The sequence below is a fragment of the Dipodomys spectabilis genome, unplaced genomic scaffold, assembly GCF_019054845.1.
Source record: "Dipodomys spectabilis isolate Male_0828 unplaced genomic scaffold, ASM1905484v1 ptg000259l, whole genome shotgun sequence".
NCBI classification, from domain to species: Eukaryota; Metazoa; Chordata; class Mammalia; order Rodentia; family Heteromyidae; genus Dipodomys; species Dipodomys spectabilis.
Window position 1 is genome coordinate 3,015,279 of NW_024870936.1, and position 17,036 is coordinate 3,032,314.

A 17,036-nucleotide genomic window follows, 5' to 3' on the forward strand; every position below is an offset into this window, starting at 1 on the left:
AATCCTTCTCCTCCCCTCCCTATATAAGATTTATTTAATTTATTGCATCTTATCACCTGGATTTATTTGCACATGGATTATACATCATATTGAGAACCAGGACTTTCACCAAGAAGGAAAAATAATGGCTCAAAATTGGCCTCTGACTCCACATCTAAACTATTGGCCATGCTGGGATTTGAACTCAGAGCTCACAATACCCAATTCATGAATAGGTCAGTTGTAGAACAAAAACCTTTGGCAAAATGAGCTGCCAGCCACTTCTGAGGACCTGCGATCAAGCAATAGTAGTGGCAGATAGATAGATAGAAAGATAGATAGAGAGAGAGAGAGAGAGAGAGAGAGAGAGAGAGATGTAGTTTCCTATATATATGAGAGAGACAATGTGAGGACATTAAATTATGTATATTATGAATTATTAGTCATTAAATTATGCCTCCATTTAATGAAGTATCATGGTGGAATACTTATTAAAGCATTAATGTAAAAGTAGTCAGTATTCCTTAATTAGGAGAATCATTACATGTTGCTAGAATGGAAGACATAATCCAATACTTTTTGTGTGGCATTCTATAAGAGAATCATGAAATAACTGCAAATTTAATTGATTCTTTTATAATATTCCATTAAGCATTCCCATGGATAGGTATGATTTTCTCAAGATTTCCCTCCAGTCCTGGCATTTGAACTCCAGGCCTTGGTAATTTACTTTGAAACACAAACCATTAGAATGACACTGTGAAGATTTCAGATTTTCATGATGAAAGAAAAGAATGAGAAGAAAAGAAAGTCATGTGTCAGTGGCTCCTGCCTGTAATCCTAGCTCTTCAGGAGGCTGAGAGGAAGAGAATGCCAGTTTGAATTCAGAGAGGACAGGAAAGTCCACCACACTCTTATTTCTGAGGGATCACAGGAATAAAAAATCCCCATGAGTGGGGCTATGGATCAAGGGCAGAGTGCTACCCCTGAGCAAAAGGAGCTCATGGACAGTGCCTAGGCTCATAGTACAACCACAAGACCTGCCAAAAAACAAAAAGCCAGTACCTCTATGTCTCTCCAGGTATGTATGTATTTCTATCAGTGAAGGTCCAGAGTCCCTATGATGAAAGCTATCCAGCTTGGAAATTTGCTTTGAATAGAATGATTTCATAGCACAGAGTGCTTTCTAGACAGTGCATGTTCCGGGACTCCCCTCACTGTTCCCAGTGTAGCCTGAGGTTTTCTCTGCACCCCAGGCTGCTTGAGGAAGACTCCGTCCATTGTTGGAACAGGCAGACAAAAGGACTCACTCCTGTACAGCTGTGCAACAAAAAACTCCTTCCAGGTCAATTAATGAGGAGGAGTGTGGTTGGCCCTCAGGAGTGGCCAATATATATATATATAAATAGATAGATGTGTAAATTGCTGCAAATATACATACATATAAATATATAGATATATATATTCCACTGTATATTAAATATATAAATATATTTATAGAATGTGAGATGTCTATATATTATTAAATTATAGGTAATATAATATTAATAATTATTAGGTATTAAATTATGCCTCCATTTAATGAAGTATCATGGATTAAGGAACAATAAATGACTTCCTTGTGTAAAAGCAGCTGAGGGACAATGTCTAGACTCATAGTTCAAGCCTCAGGACCTGAAACAACAACAAAAAAGAGCCAGTAACTCCATGTGTCTGTGAATGTATGCATGTATTTCTATTGACAACGGTGCCTTCCTAGGTTTCTGTAAGCTTGCTAAATTTAAGCACATGTGTAATATCGCAATGCTTCCTGTCATCTAGGGCTGGTGAAGCTCATCAGGTTTTGAAACCTTTGACCACTCCTAGTTGGGCCCTGGGTGGCTACGTTTCAGGGTTGAACACAGAACCTGGGTGCTGACAATGAGCTCAGAGCAGAAGCTCAGTGCTTTACCATTTGGTGTCACAGATTCACTTCTGGTATCTGTGTGTGTGTGTGTGTGTGTGTGTGTGTGTGTGTGTGTGTGTGCGTGCGTGCGTGCGTGCGTGTGTGTGTGTGTGTGTGTGTGTGTGTGTGTGTGTATGTTCATACACTTGTCCTGGAGCTTGAACTCAGGACCTGAGCACTGTACCTGCGTTTCTCCTGTACAAGGATAGCACTCTACCACTTGAGCCACACATCCACTTCAGGTTTTTTTCTAGTGATGTGGTACAAAGGAATCAAACCCGTGGATTCATACATGCAAAGCACTGTATAGCTAAGACATTCCTAGCATTACACTTCAGGTTTCTTTCTTTCTTTTCTTGGAAGTTGGAGGAATTGAAGTCTAGGCCTAGATGTTGTCCTTGAGCTCTTCAGCTAAAGCCAATTGCTCTAACACTTGAACTACAGCACCCCTTAAGGGTTTTGGTGGATCACTAAAGAGAAGCATCTCAAGGAATTTCCTGCCCAGGTTGGCTTTGGACTGTGAACCTCAGCTCTCAGTCTCCTGAGTACCTAGGATGGCAGTCGTGAGTCAGCAGTGCCCAGCTTCCACTTCAGATTTCTAAATGGTGAATAGGAGATAATTGTCTCATGGGACCTTTTGTGTTTGGGATAGTTTGGAACCGAGATTGTCAGATCTCAGCTTCTTGAGTAGTCAGGATGACAGACCTCAGCTACCACATTCTATACCATAACACTTTGTCGCAAGGGGGTCTTTGGCTCCACATGCTAGGGCGCTACCCATGATTGCAACAGATAAGTGTCAGTGACTAGGCCCTGAGTTCAAGGTTAATGACCAAGAAGCATAAACCAAAAACGTTGTCTGCAGGAGACAACTCACTAGAGTTATGTACACACATAATTTTGGCCATGACATGGGGACATATCTGAGCCACAAGTTCTCATCTGCACAATCATCTTTCTTGTGGAGCTCTTACAAGAACCAGATGAAAAAGTGCACCCTGTGAAGGACTCAGCACACAACACCTTATGGAGGACTCATCACATAGCTGTATCCTAACGCTGTCATTAGAATTAGGATGCTTGCATCAGTATCACCATTCTTTCAGAAACACGACACAAACAGCCCAAATTTAGATTTTAGAGGGGTGGGGTTTTTTGGGGGAGAGAGATTCAGAAACAGGTATTGCACTGAAAGATTGAGGGTACTGTCCTAAGATCTTTTGCTCAAAGCTAGAGCTCTTCCATTTTGAGCCACAGATCAGTTTCATAGACTTCCTGCCAGAGCTGGGTTTTAAACCCACCAGTGTCAAATCTCAGCCCCCAAGTATCTTAGATAACAGGGCTGAGTGAGCCAGCAGCATCTGGTTCCATGGAGCTGTGTTGCAGCAGTTTACCTCTGGCTAAGTCAGGTTAGATGGCAGCTGTAAGTACTAGACTCCCAGCTTGCTCTGTGATGAGGTTTTTGCAGCCCCATCCTTATATAGTTGCAGACAGAGTCAGAACATTCTATCTTTTCTTTTTTTTGGTGCCAGTCCTGGGTCTTGAATTAGGGTCTAGACACAGTCTCTAAGCTTTTATGCTCAAAGCTAATGCTCTACTGCTTGAGAGACAGCATGACTTCTGGATTTTTCTATGCACACGTTAGTGAGGAATTGAACCCAGGGCTTTGTACGTACTAGGCAAGCACTCTACCACTGAGTCCCAGTAGTGACAAGTGTATAAACAGATAAATGTGTAGATTGGTAGATAGACAGATAGATAGATAGATAGATAGATAGATAGATAGATAGATAGATAGATAGATAGATAGATAGATAGATAGATAGATAGATAGATAGATAGATGTAGATGCATATAACATGAGATGTCAGTATGTTATGAAATTGCATACATGACATTACTACCAATTATTGGCAATTAAATTATTCCTTCCTTTCTTAAGTATCATGATTGAATACATAATAAAATATTAATTGAAAATTAGTCAATGGAGTATAATTGTTGTGTATAATTTTATAATATAAATTACTATTGTAATTACCAATGAATTGTTAGTTTTACAACATTCCATTCGTACAGATGTATATTGGAAAGCATTTCTTAGACTCTCCCTCCATTCATTAGTGCCAGACCCGGGATTCAACCGCCAGGCCTAAGTTGCCAGTTTTGGCTTGGCTTCCCTAATAGCCCACCAAACATCAGCAATGTAAGGTCAGGTACACATTCTGGGCCTTGTCACTTACACTCACGATGGTCACAATAAAAAGTGGGGGGAAGTAAAACCACCTGCTTGAACTTCTCAGTTTTAGCCTTCTCCTTTTTATTTTTATTTTTTGCCAGCCCTGAGATTTGAACTCCGGACCTACGAACCCAGGATCGGCTTTGGCAGATATGCCAAGACTTGTGTTCAAGCCCGGTGCTAGGCCCAAAACAAAATAATAATAATAATAACAACAGGGCCATGGCTTGGAATTTGCACCATTTTTCAGACTGGCCTGGGATTTAATCTCAGGGTCTGGGTAACTCTGTGCACTGTGGGTGAACTGGGAAGATCACCATCCTTAAAGACAAGAAATACAGTACTGAACCTAGCAGAGAAACAATAGCTCACGCCTATCACTCTAGCTCAGGAGGCTGAGATTTTCGGGATCATAGGTGAAGCCAACCAAGGCAGGAAAATCTATGACACTCTGACTTCCACTTCTGAAAGGTCAGATGTTCAACAGCTTCCTGTGTTTCCCTTGTTGATGATAAGTTAGTTGCACTCTCAATGTTCTTAGAGTTCTCAAGCTATAGAATCAGGAAAGAAACATCATTGACACATCCTGGGTTCAAATGAAGTTCTCAGGACCCAAGCCCTAGCCCTGTTAGCAGGAAGAACTCCAGTGTAACACTATATTTGAAGGACAGAAAACAGTTTCAAAAGCCAGGCTAGGGTCAGAGACCTAGGCCTGCAGGATTAGTAGGCATAATGTACACACTCAACAGGCAACTGAGCTGCAAAACCACTTCATTCATTCCAGGCACAGTCAGCAATGGGGGGATACCTGAAACACTTGTTAAAGTTACACCAGGGTCAGGCTTTACTCAGTCTCTTCAAACAAGGACTAATTAACCTTCCACCCTTAGGTGAAGTGAACCTCAGGCAATCTTTAACTAACCAATAGAGAGCCAGTTTAGTGGGGGAGAGGGGAGGAAGAGAGGAAAAACCCTGCTCTCTGGTATTAGGGAGTGGGTTTTTGACTCTCCATCTGTCAGGTTTGAAGGCCCTTCTTCTACCTCTGCAAGTCCATTCTCCTTCCTTCATTCTCCACATCATTAATGCAAATCCTCAGTCCAAGGAGAGGCAGGGCCCTTTCCCTTCTCTCTCAAAGCAGCTGAATTAGAACCTGGCTCTGCTCTCTTGGCTCTGGGGGCTTCAGCTGCCTGAGAAATGGGAGACAGTCTTCCTGCTCTGAAGGTGATGCTGGTCCTGGCACACTGCAGAAGGCCTCATGATTGGATATTTTTCTCTTGTTTCTTCCTGTCGTCCAAGACAAGTTTCATCTATCATTTTTCTATCTATCTATCTATCTATCTATCTATCTATCTATCTATCTATCTATCTATCTATCTATCTATCTATCTATCTATCTATCTATCTATCTATCTATCTATCTATCTATCTATCTATCTATCTATCTATTTGTCTGTCTATCCACCTACATAACTACCTAGCTACCTACCTACTTACCTACCTACCCATCTCTTCGACATTTCTTATGCTGAACTCAAGGCCTGAGCATTGTCTCTAGCATTCTACTACTTGAGCCACAGCACCAATTCTGGATTTTCTGTGTATGTGCTACTGAGGAATCGAACCCAGGGCTTCTTGCATGCTAGGCAAGCACTGTCTCATTAATCCACATTCCCAGCCTCCACATATTTTTTCTTAAGGGTAGTTTTTACATAAGTATGCTACCATTTTGTTTCCCCAAGTGTAATTTTCTGAAAACCAGTTATTTCTATGAATCATGATCTTCTCTTCCTCTGCCTGATTTGTAACTATCCTGCATTGGACTCATAATTAAATGTAAATAAATGCTGCTGAGAGCTTCACTGTGCATTATATAAGGACACAGGCCTGCAACCTTGGGAAAAAAAAGCGATGGGGCTGAAATGAAGAGAATGATGCAGTATGTGCAACGGGCATATCTGAAAAAGAAATCAGTAAATAAAAGAACAAGCATTGCATACAGCCTGTTTGCCCTCAGGGAGGTAATATACACACCTAAGTAAGTAGGGCACTGACACATAAACTTGGCCTTCTCTTTTTGAAATTTATTTGTGGCCATGCCAGGGCTTAAACTCAGGACCCAATGCGTTCCTCAGCTATTTTGCTCAAGACTGAGGTTCTACCACTGCCACAGCTCCACTTCCAGCCATCTGGTCATTAACTGGACATAAGCACCTCCTTGGCTTTCTTACCTGGTCTGACTTGAATCTCCTGCTTTTCATTCTCTCTCAAAGCTGGAGCTCTACCCTCTAGGCCACTGCTCCACTTCTGGTTTTCTGGTGGTTTATTGGAGATAAGAGTCTCACAGACTTTTCTGCTAGGGCTGGCTTTTAATGGTGATCTCCTGAGGAGGCTTCAAGCTACTTTCCTCAGAGATTCACCTAGGTGCCGTTCAACACAATCCTTTAGTCTAAATCTCGAGAGGAACTAGAGAAAAACAGAAACAGGAAGATGCTTCTACTGTGTTCTAGATACTTGAGGTTTGAGACACAAAACACTCATAATTATTTGTTCATTTTATAGGCAAAAGGAGCAATGCAGAGAGTATGAGGATCATTCCAGCTTTCCGTCCTCTCATCCTGCAGCTCAATGCTAAGTGACAGAACTGGCATGTCTTGTGGACATTTGCTCCTAAATAGTGTGACACTCATTTCTCACTTTTGACTTCAAACCTGTGACCAGAGGGAAAGATGAGGAGAGAAAATTCTTCTCAGAGAAAGCAGCTATGAAGAACAGTGGGTTGGTCTGGGAAGGTGGCTCAGTGGTAGAGCGCTTGCCTTGCATGCATGAGGCATGGGTGCGATTCCTCAGCACCACATAAGCAGAAAAATAAGCCAGAAGTGGTGCTGAGGTTCAAGTGATAGAGCGCTAGTCTTGAGCTGAAAAGCTGAGGGATAGCGCCCAGGCCCTGAGTTCAGGCCCCATGACTGTACCCCCCCCCAAAAAAAAAAAACAACATTGCGTAGTTAATTTATAAGTTCAAACTATTGGAATGACCCTATTAAGAAGTCTGATTGTCTAGATTAAAAAATGAAGAATTAATGAAAGAAGGTGTCAGTGGCTGCTGACTGTAACCCAGCTCCTCAGGAGGCTGAGATGTAGAGAATCTGAGTTTTAATCCAGTCAGCATAAGAAAGTCCTCAACAATGTTATTTCTAAGAGATCACAGAAAAATCCAGTAGTGAGGCTGTGACTCAAGCTTAATGCACTACCCTTGAGCAAAAGAAGCTCAGGGACAAAGCCTAGGCTCATAGTTCAACCCCAGGACCTGCCTCCTCAAAAAGAACCTGTACCTAAATGTCTTTGCATATGTATGTATGTGTTCCTATAGGTGAAGCGTCCGTGTAGCTATGAGGAATGGCACCAAGCTAGGAAATTTGTATTCAATAAAATGATATCATAACACAGAGATTGCTTTTATGACATTTCATGTTCCAGGGCTCCCCTCAGTTCTCCCAGTGTAGCCTGAGTGTTTCTCTGCATTCCAGGCCTGCTGGAAGTAGTCACTCTCATTGTCTGGACAGACAAACAAAAGGCATCAGTCCTGTACATTTTTGTAACAGACAACTCCATCTGGTCCAATTAGTGAGGAGTGTGGGCGGGCTCTGAAGGTAGGGAGAAATGGGCTTCTTTGTACCCCAAGCTATCTCTTGCCCTAATGCTCTGTCTTAAGAGGAAGCCTTCATTTGTGCTACCTCCCATGCCAGGCCAAGTTCTTTGCACTTATTCTGCCTTTGTGAGACTATATTCCCGTGTTCAGATACATGCTCAATATAATTCAAAAGTCCTTCTGGCAGACAACTAGGGCACTGAATCTAATGAAATGTTTCATTGCCAGTGGTGATGGGCTTATGATGCCTCTCCTAGGCTTCTGGAAGCTTGGAAAATCCAAGCATATGTTGGATATCACAAAGCTTCCTGTCATCTATGGCTGGTGAAGCTCATCAGCTTTTGAAACCTTTGAGCTCTCCTAGTTGGGCCCTGGGTGGCTAGTGCTGAGTCCTTCACTGTGTGCAGTGTGCTGAGTCCTGCATTAGGTGCTGGGTGCTGAGTCTTTCACAGGATGCTGTGTTCTGAGTCCTGTAAAGAATGTTAATGTTTTGTCCTTAAAAGGGTGAATTCTTTCTTCTTGTCCTTGTAAGAGCTCCACAACTAAGATGATTATGCAGACAAGAATATTGAGGCTCAGATATGTCCCCATGGATGGTACAGATTTATGTATTACTGAAGACTAGTGAGTTGTCTACTGGGTGCTGACCATGAGCTCAGAGCATAAGTGTAGTGCTTTACCGTTTGTGTCACAGCTACACTTCTGCCTCTGTGTGTGTGTGTGTGTGTGTGTGTGTGTGTGTGTGTGTGTGTGTGCATACACTAGTCCTGGAGCTTGAACTGAGGACATGAGTACCTAGTTTCTCTTGTACAAGGATTGCGCTCTCTTACTTGATCCAGAGCCACTTCAGGACTTTTCCTAGTGATGGGGTCCTGAGAAATCAAGCACAGTGTTTCATATATGAAAAGTACTCTACCCACAAGGCACATTCCTAGCCCTCTACTTCAGGTTTGTTAGTTTGTTTCTGTCTTTTTTTGTTGTTGTCAATTGTAGGAGTTGACGTCTGGGCCTGGGTGCTGTCCCTGAGCAATTCAGCTCAAATCTTGTGCTCTAGCACTTGAGCAACAGAGCCACTTCAGGTTTTCTAGTGGTTCAATTGTGCTAAGTGTCTCAAGGACTTTTCTGCCCAGGCTAGCTTTGAACCATGATCCTCAGATCTCATCCTCCTGAGTAGCTAGGATGAACTGCATGACCCATAAAGACACAGCTTCCACTTCAGGTTACTTAATGGTGAATTGGAGATAATGGTCTCATGGTATCTTTTGTGCCTGGAATAATTTGGAACCCAGATCCTCAGGTCTCAACATCCTGAGAAGGCAAGATGACAGACCTTGACTATAGAACCCTAGGCTGTGGGACTTTGCTCCAAGGGGGTCCTTGGTTCCACGTGGTGGATTGCTAGCCATAAGCTCAAGAGGTAAGGGTCAGTGCCTAAGCCCTGATTTCAAGGTTCCTGACTGAGAAAAAACAAAACAAACAATTGTCTGCAGTAGAAACTCACTAGTCTTCAGTAATACATAAATTTGTACCATCCATGGGGACATATCTGAGCCTCAATATTCTTGTCTGCATAATCATCTTAGTTGTGGAGCTCTTACAAGGACAAGAAGAAAGAATTCACCCTTTTAAGGACAAAACATATAACATTCTTTACAGGACTCAGAACACAGCATCCTGTGAAAGACTCAGCACCCAGCACCTAATGCAGGACTCAGCACACTACACACAGTGAAGGACTCAGCACATAGAATCCTGTGCAGGAGTCAGCACACAGAACCCCATGAAGGACCCATCACCCCAGGAAGGACTCATCACATAGCTGTATCCCACAAGCTGTCATTAGTATTAGGGTGCTTCCATCAGTATCACTATTCTTTCAAACACACATCACAAACTGCACAAAGTTCACATCTAATGATTCAGAGGGGTGTTTTTTGGGAGGGTCAGCCACAAGGAGTGCACTAAAATGTTGGGGGTACTGTCCTAAGAGGTTTTGTTCAAGGCTAGAGCTCTACTACTTTGAGCCAAAGATCAGAGTTTCACAGACATCCTGCCAGGGCTGGGTTTTAAAACCACCAGTGTCAGATCTCAGCCCCCGAGTATCTTGGATGACGGGTGAGCAAGCCAGCAGCATCTGATTCCGTGGAGCTGGGTTCCAGTGGTATACCTCTGGCTAAGTCAGGTTAGATGGCAGCTGTCTGTACCAGCCTCCTGGCTTGCTCTGTGATGAGGTTTTTGAAGTCCTATTCTTATAGAGTTGCAGTCACCACATTCAATCTTTTTGTGGTGCCAGTCCTGGGTTTGAGTAATGGTCTAGACAGAGTCCCTAACATTTTATGCTCAAATCTAGTGCTCAATTGCTTGAGTGACAGCACAGCTTCTGGATTTTTATTGCATGTGGTAGTGAGGAATCGAATCCAGGGCTTTGTATGTACTAGCCTTCACTATACCACTGAGACCCAGGAGTGACAAGTGTATAAACAGATAAATATGTAGATTGGCATATATATACATAAATATGTATATATATATGTATAAAACAAGAGAAAGATGTCTGTATATTATGAAATTACATATATTACTAACATTTATTGACAATTAAATTATTCCTTCCATTTGTAAGTATCATGATTGAATACATAATAAAGAATTAATTGAAAATTAGTCAATGTAGAATAATTGTTGTGTATAATTTTATAATATACTCATTAACTACTAATTTAATTGTTACTTTTATAACATTCCACTTGTATGGATGTATATTGGAATGCATTCCTTAGTATCTCCCACCAATCATTAGTGGCAGTCCCTGAATTTGACCTTCAGCCTAAATTGAGATTTTGGCTATAGCTTTCCTAACAGAAAGCCAAATGTCAACATGCAAGGTCATGTACACATTCTGGGCCTTGTCACTTAGACCAAGGAAGGTCGAAATGCAAAGGAAAAAAAATGTAAAATCACCTTCTTGAACTTCTCCATTTTATCCTTCTCCTTTTTATATTTTTTGCCAAGACCGAGATTTGAACTTGGGTCCTAGGATCCCAGGGTGAGCTGTGTCAGAAATGCCAAGACCTGATTTCAAGCCCAGTGCTTGGCCAAAAAAAAAAATAATAAGGCCCTGGCTTGGAATTTTCACCATTTTTCTGGCAGGCCTGGGATTTGAACTCAGGTTCTGGATAATACTGTGGCAATGTGGGTAAAGGGGAAAGGCTCACTGTCCTTGAAGACAAGAAATTCAGACCAGTTCCTAGGGCCTGAATTGAAGCTCTAGCACTGGAAAAAATAATATTCATATATGATATATATGTACATACATGGGTTTAGTGAGTATGAAGTTTATTACCTATATTTGTTTAGTATTATTACATATATAACATTTCATTTATTACATCCTAACACATAGATTATATTTGCATATAGATTATATATCATACTGAGACCCAGGACTTTTTTTTAGAAAAAAAATGTGTCAAACGTGGCTTCTTACTCCATGAATAAATTTTTGGCGATGCTGGGATTTCAACTCACAGCCTAGAATATCCAATCCATAAATGGGGTCACAGTTTTAGCACATCAGCCTCTGGCAAATGTGCTGCCAGGAAGTTCTGAGGACCTGTGATTGAAACACAGTAGTGCCAAATATATATATTGATAGATGTTTAGATTGCTGTATATATATGTATATATACATATATACATATATATAGAGAGAGAGAGAGACAGAGAGAGAGAGAGAGAGAGAATGTGAGCATATCACCAAAATTATATATAGTTACCAATTATAGTTATTAAGTTATGTATCCTTTTAATGAAGTATCATGGTTGAATACTTATAAAAGCATTAATTAAAAATTAATATCCTTCCATTTGGGGAATCATATCATGGTGCTAGAATGGAAGATATAAATCCAATAATTTTTGTGTGGCATTCCAAAATAGAATCATGAATTAACTGCAAATTTAATTATTACTTTTATAACATTCCATTAGCATTCACATAAATAGGAACTCGTTTGTGAGGATCTCCTTCCATTTCTGGGTGGCAGTCCTGGCATTCTAACTCCAGGCCTGTGTAGTTTACTTCGAATGCAAACTATTGAAATGACACTGAGAAGATTTCAGATTGTCACAATTAAAAAAAGAACAACAAGAAGAAAAGAAAGCCAGGTGTAAGTGGTTCCTGCCTGTAATTGTAGTTCCTCAGGAGACTGAGATGTAGAGAATGCCAATTTGAATTCAGCCAAGGCAGGAAAGTTCCAGACACTCTTATTTCTAAGAGATCACAGGAAAATATCCCAATGGGTTGGGGCTGTGGCTCAAGAGCAGAGTGCTACCCTTGAGCAAAAGGAGATCAGGGATAGGGCCTAGGTTCATATTTCAACCTCGGACCTGCCAAAGAAAAAGAAGAAGGCAGTATCTCCATGTCTCTGTGTATGGATGGATGATGTATGGATGATGGGCATTCAGCAGGTTGCCCACGGCCAGCCCCCCAACCTGGGCAAGCTGGGACAAGCCTTCAGAGAAGTCCTAAGTCTTAGCCAGTATCTGGAACAAAGCATCCTTCACTGTCATTTAATAATTGAAGCCCTGAAGGCTTGCCTGGGCTGGTGTATGCAACGGGTGCATTATTTTCTGGCTGAGGTGTTCCATTGGGACATCTAGCAGCCAGCCACTGCTTCCACGGAGACCACAGTTCCTAGGCTGTAGGAGTTGTGGAAGGTTCTGGCTCCATATTCCCTATCCCTCTGTAGGATGTGAGACTAGATCTCTAGGGCCTGGTGGCTATCACTCATTCATCATTCCTCATTGTCGAGTCTCAGGGTGGTCCCAAATCCTGGCAAAGATATGAAATAGCCAGCAATTTCTGTGCTGAAAAGGGTACGCAAATAAATACAACCCTCATAGCCCCTATTAGAAGTGAGCTTTGGGCTGCAAATATGGCATATTGGTAGACTGCAAACATGAAACCCTGGGTTTGATTCCTCAGTACCACATAAACAGAAAAAGCCAAAAGTGGTACTGTGGCTTAAGTGATACAATATAGCTTTGAGCAAAAGCAGCTCAGGAACATGCCCAGACCCTGAGTTCAAGCCCCAACACTGACAAAGAAATAAAATGTGAGTTGGTGAGACAGACTCTTCTGGGACTCAGAGGAGCACCGAGGTTATAGGTAAGAGGTAGAAGGCAGGTGCTGGTGGCTCACCCCCGTAATCTTAGCTACTCAGGAGGCTGAGATCTGAGGGTCATAATTGCAAGCCAGTGCAGGCAAGAAAGCTTATATGAGACTCTTTTCTCCAATTAAGCACCAAAAAAGCCAGAGCTGTGGTTCAAGTTGTACAGTGCTACCCTTGAGCATAAAACCTCAGGGATAGTGTCCAGGCCATGAATTCAAACCCGAGGACTAGTACACACACACACACACACACACACACACACACACACACACACACACACACACTCACACACACAGATGCACGTGCACACACACATACATTCACCAATATAGAGAATTTACCAGTCAGCCTGCACAAGTTATATCTCTATAGCAATTCAATATAAAAAAGAGGGAGAAGGGAAGGAAAGACTTGCTCCAGGAGGTGATATAACCAGTGCCAAGATTCTACAGGACTTCTAAGATGTGGATACAGGACCGAGAGCCTCAGGCAGAAGGTACACAGCATGGGCAAAGGTCCTGAGGTGTGCTGTAGAGCAGGTGGTGTGGGTGGAATGAAGGTTTTGTGGCTTCAGAAAATCTGACAGTAAATTCAAGGCTGGGTCAAGGTTTGTACTTGTGTCACAGGTAGGGAAGAGGGTGGTGTCCCAGAATGGGGCCCAGGGGGAATATTAGCTTGTCTTTTCACCAGGGACCCCAGCAATTTCCTGTGACTGGAGGACTATTTTTCACAGCTCCTGACCCTCAGGCCTCCTATGCATGGAAGAGTCAGGGCAAATGCAGCGAAGAACTCTTGCTTAAGAAAAGCTTCTACCCAGTGCCACCAGTGGCTCAACCCCTGTAAATCCTAGCTACTCAGGAGAGTGAGATCAGAGATTGGGGTCAAAGCCAGCTCAGGGGAGCAAAGTTAGTAAGACTCTTCTTGCCAATGAACTACCAAGAGCCAGAAATGGAGCTGTGGCTCAAGTGGTAGAGTGCTAGCTTTGAGGGAAAAAGTTAAAAGACCAGAGCCCAGACCATGATTTCAAGCCCCAGTACTGGCACAGAAAAAATAAAAGCTTTCAGGAGGTCCCAGTCCACTGTGGAGAAAGGCTATTATCAGCGGGGCACCAGTGGCTCATGCCTGTCATCCTAGCTACTCAAGGCTGAGACCTGACGATTAATCATGAATCAAAGCTAGTCTGGGAAGACTCTTATCTCCAATGAATCACCAAAAAGCTGGGAAGCAGAGCTACTGTAGTTCAAGTGGTCCAGCACTAACCTTGTGCAAACAAGCTGAAGAACAGCACCTAGCCTCTGAGTTCAATCCCAGTAAACACACACACACACACACACACACACACACACACACACACACACACACACACTAACATCTTTAGCAGGTGCCAATGACTCATACCAGCAATCCTGGCTAATCAAGAGGCTGAGATCTTAGAATGGCAGCTTGAAGCCAGCCCAGGCAGGAAAGTCCGTGAGACACTTATCTCCACTAACCTACTAAAAAGAATGAAAGTAGAGCTGTGGTTCAAGTGATAGAATGTTAGCTTTCAGCAAAGGAAGCTCAGGGACAGTGCCTAGGCCCTGAGTTCTAGCTCTAAGATTTTTTTAAAGACACCCTTTGCCACCCCCACAGGCCATAAATACAGATTTTGGTCATCCTAGATCTCACTTCCACTCCTGCCACTTCCACAGTACTGTCACAAGTGGCTGGTGTGTGGCCAACACTGTGTTAAGAAGTGAATATACACATGGGGGGGCATAGCCAGGTCAAGTTAATGCCCCAGATCATTGAGGTATTGGCCCTACCAGTCACTCATCCCCCAGTGCCCTGGATCTGGAATCAGAAGTCTGTGTCTCTGTATTCTGGGCTTCCAGAAATGACTAGAAGGACCTGAGAGGCCCAGCTAGGGCTGGAAGATAGACTTTCCTGCGATAAAATATATTTGCATTTCCTTAAGACCAACCGATACTTCCAAGCCTCCTTGACCTCACCTCCTATGTAACCCTGGATCCTCCTTGTTTGGGTTGTGTACAGTCTGCTACAAGCTCGAATTGCCCAGAGCCACCAGCAACCCAACCATTCCCCTCTCCACTTCCAGCCTGCTGAGATGGATGTGCAATCAGAGGCCCAGAGGAGGAAAGGCATAGGACATCGCATGACTGAGGCCCTCCCTCTGAGGCAGGGGAGACCCTATGCCAGCTGGCACTGCTGTCCCAGAATCCTCTGGAGGTTGCCAAATATTTGGACAGCGAGACTTGTGCTCCAGAGAAATGCTAGAACACAGGCCTCTGGCAATTTAAGACTCATTGTAGACCCTGATAGGGGGCTAAATGCAAGGTTGGTGAGAAGATGGGCACCATTTGAGGTCAGAAAGAGGCAGACAGGCATCAAGGAAGGGGACAGAGAAAGACGAGGGAAAATTACACACACACAAACACACACACAAATACACATTCACACACATGGAACTTCCAAGGACTCAGAGGTTCCTGAGAACAGAACCATGAACCTCTCCATTAGGATCACATCCGCCCCACGAGAGGATGGCACTATAGTACTCAGACCAACTGTAGACACAACATCGAGCCTCTCACATATCCGGAATGTCTCATAACCCAGCATGGAATTTCCTACCGTACACACTACTATGTGGAATACTCAGCCACCTCTTTGTTTATTGTTGGTGATGGAGTTTGAACTCTGGGCCAGGGCACTGTCCCTCAGTTCTTCAGCTGAAGATGAGCACTCTACCACTTGAGCCACAGTGCCACTTCCTGTTTTCTGCGGGTTCATTGGATATCAAGTCTCACAGACTTTCCTGCCCAAGCTGGTAACTTCTTGCAACTCTTGACTTCAGACTTTGACACCCAGCATCCAAATCCATTCTTCAATGGAGAGAATACAGACACAATAATCCCACCCCTTCACCCATTCGCCTACTCCCTGCCTGCCTCAGGCCTGGTCCTCTTGAGTTCTTGTTAAGTAACCACCCATCCTACTGCGGCTTCAAACTAGGGTAAACTTGGGGAGTTCATAGAAGGATCTGTACAGTGAGGCCAGTACCTGGTCTCTCAACCACAGCACACACACACACACCTCCACATCTTTGCAGGCAAAGATGTTTTACTTTCTTTCTTTTTTTCAGTTGTGGGGCTTGAAATGTGGGCCCAGGTATTATCCCTGAGCTCTTCAGCTCAAGGTGAGCACTCTACTCCTTGCGCCACAACATCCCTTCCTGTTTTCTGGTGGTATGTTGGAGATAAGAGTCTCAGGGTCTTTCCTGCGCAGGCTGCTTTGAACGGTGATCCTCAGATCTCAGCTCCTGAGTACCTAAGATGACAGCCATGAGCTACTGGCACCCGGCCAAACATACTTCTCCATGCTTATCATCCTATCGCCTCAGGAGAGTGAGATATGAGGACTGCATTGGATGTCACCCTTGGAAGCAAAGTCCATGAGAACTCTTTATCTCTAGTTAAACACCCAAAAAAGCTAAAAGTGGAGCTGTGGTTCAAATGGTAGATTGCTATCTTGGAGTATAAAAGACAAGACCCATGCCCTAGTTTCAAGCTTTTTCTAGCTAGACCAACACAAGAATGTGAAACAGGTGGTCACACGGGAGCTCAAAGCTCACACATAATACTCAAACCTCCCAAAACAGACCCCATCTGGCTCTGATTCTCTAGATTCTATGTCCTACATCATGGCAGTCTTACATGGGACTGACCATGCACCAAGTTAGGACGTTAAAGTACAATCTCATACTGAGGATGCACTGGTCTTATCAAAGACTCAGCATCTCTCATTGTCCTGCCTCAACACTGGGCAGTGAGGTGAGGTCTAATTATCCAACCACAGGATATGGCAACCAAAGTGTTTCTTGGTCAAGGGAAGGAGACTGGGGGGCTCTAGGTCCCTCTCTCTGGGGAAGGTGAAAAGGGCTGATCTAGCCCAGGAATGTTCTTTGGGTGTGAGGGTTATCAAAGAAACAACTGCTCAGATCCCAGTGCCTCTGGTTTTCCCACCAGTCTCTACCCAATCCTGCCCCACCTT